This window comes from Lepidochelys kempii, chromosome 21 (genome assembly GCF_965140265.1).
Source record: "Lepidochelys kempii isolate rLepKem1 chromosome 21, rLepKem1.hap2, whole genome shotgun sequence".
Classification (NCBI taxonomy): domain Eukaryota; kingdom Metazoa; phylum Chordata; order Testudines; family Cheloniidae; genus Lepidochelys; species Lepidochelys kempii.
Window position 1 is genome coordinate 8,575,439 of NC_133276.1, and position 2,309 is coordinate 8,577,747.

Sequence of the window (2,309 nt, forward strand, 5' to 3'; positions counted from 1 at the left end):
TGTGTGTTTTCCCTGGTTCTGTTCCTCCAAGGTTCTCTCGCAGAGGGTGGGTGGGAGCGAGGGAAGGAGGGAGGGTGGGAAGGAGGGAAAAATGACAACAATAACGTCTTTATCTGGCAGCCAAGCGCCTCAGGATTTAATCCGCACACACGTCCTGCCTACCGACGGACTCGCGTTTAATAACATTTCCCTCTGCTGCGGAGGCAGTTGAGAACTGTGTTTTTAAACAAAGCTAATTAACTAATAAATGATTTTTTTTTTTTAGAAAGACCTCATCTCTCACCATGGCCTGCAGTTAGGAAAGCACTTAAACTAAGCACATGTTTAACTTACCGCACATGAATTGCATTCAGTGGGAGCCAAGCACATGCTCAAGGTTATGAGGATGCTCTCCTGAATTGGGGACCTTCAGTTTTCTCTGCATCCTGCCAAAGGCAGCCAAGCAATTGCTTGGCTCTTGGGGCCGGCTCACACACAGCAGGGAAAAGTCCTCCAGGCTTTACTGCCTCCCTGATTGTTATTATTTACCTTAAATCCTCTTGGTATTTAATAAAAAGAACCAAGGAGAAAGAAGGGACTTGTCGTGCTTTTTATATGAAAAGGAAACAGCAGCAGACAGAGTTTGCACAATGCAACTTAGCCTTCCGCCACCGTTACCCTGGAGGAGACCCTGTCCATAGATGGTGACAGCCACCCCGGGGGTCCCAGCCCATAGACCAGCAGCCCCCGACGTGGACCCGGTCCCAAGTGCAGGAGGAAGTTCTGAAGGGCATGTAATTGATAGACTGTAACAGTCCCATCGGGCAACCAAACACTAATATAGACCAGATAGCCCACCATAGGGACCCAGCCCACAGACCGATACAGCCCCCCTAGGGGATCCAGCCCATAGCCCAGTTCAATCCTACAGGAGGAAGCAGTGCTGAAAGAAGGAGGCCAGTAGGCTGTAGTGGGAGGGCACTGGACTGGGAGTCAGGAGACCTTGTCTCTATTCCCGTCTCTCCCCAGTGACTTACCGCCAGCCCCTTTGCCTCTCTGCACCTCGCCTTCTCCATCTGCACAATGGGGATCACAATACTGCCACTCCTTCCTGGGGTGCTTGGAGTACTAGAGATGGAAACAGCTAAGGTCTCCCCAGCAAGAGGTCCTAATCAACAGAGCATGGCAGCCCCAAGAGGGAGCTGGCTGACAGCCAGGGAGTGGAACCTAACCCTGCTGGTATAACCCTGGGAAGCTGTGACTCAAAATAATAAATACAGGCAAGAATAAACGTTATTATGTGGGCCTCTAAATGATGCAGATGAATGGCCTGATGGGCCATAGGGCTCCTCCTGAGCTCTAGTGCCCCTGCATGGAAATACATACATAGGCAGTCTGTAAAGTGCCCGTTCGTTACCCTCTTCAAGGTGGACCTACATACGAAATCAGGCCATGGGAGTCTCAATTCAAAGCGAAAAGGACACGGTCAAGTCCTTTGGTCCCCGAGCCTGGCCCGTCTTGCAATATTTCTCCAACAGGAAACACCCCTGTGGTTCTAAATCTTAAAATCCCTCACTCCACTCCTAGCAAGATCCGCTTCTTTACTCATTCCCTCCTTGGCTGTCACAATTCCCACTCCCCCTGAGGGGCATCAGTGGAAGGTTACAGCAGTTTACTGGTCCCTACAGGCAATGACTTGACCAATGTCTTGGTCCAGCTGCTGGTGGACATGTGGCCACATTGTTAATTATTATTACTCTCTCTACGCAGTAGTGCCGACTACATGCTAAGAGCTTCTCAAGCACTCAGGCAGGATGGTCCCTGCCCCAAGGAGCCTGCAATCTATGGATGATTTGTATCCCCTAAACCTCCTTTACAACTGGCACTAATTTGCTCGCCAAGCAGCGGTCTCAGCAGAGAGGCCAAAGGACTAATGGGGCGTGGAAACCGACCCCCACTTCTCAGGAAGATTCCTTCTCTCGGTGCGGGGTTCATCCCAATGGCAGGACCATGCAGGGGAAGCTGGCACTGTTGCTACTGTTCTGTGCATAATTAAGGGCATTCCGCCCCCCAGGAGGTCAAGCCTGTGTCTTTCTCCTGCCCTGCACTTCTCTCAGCTGCAGCAGCACCAGCCATTAGCAAAACCGAGAGCTCAACCCCCTCCTATCTCCAAAGTTCCAGCGTGGTGGAATTCACAGTGTTGGTTTAGCCTCCATAGGACTTAAACAATAGTTTACATGTTTGTTTCAGAGTAGCAGCCACGTTAGTCTGTACCCTTCAGGTAGCTGAAAGCTGCTATCAAATCCCCCCTCACCCTTCTCTTCTGCAGA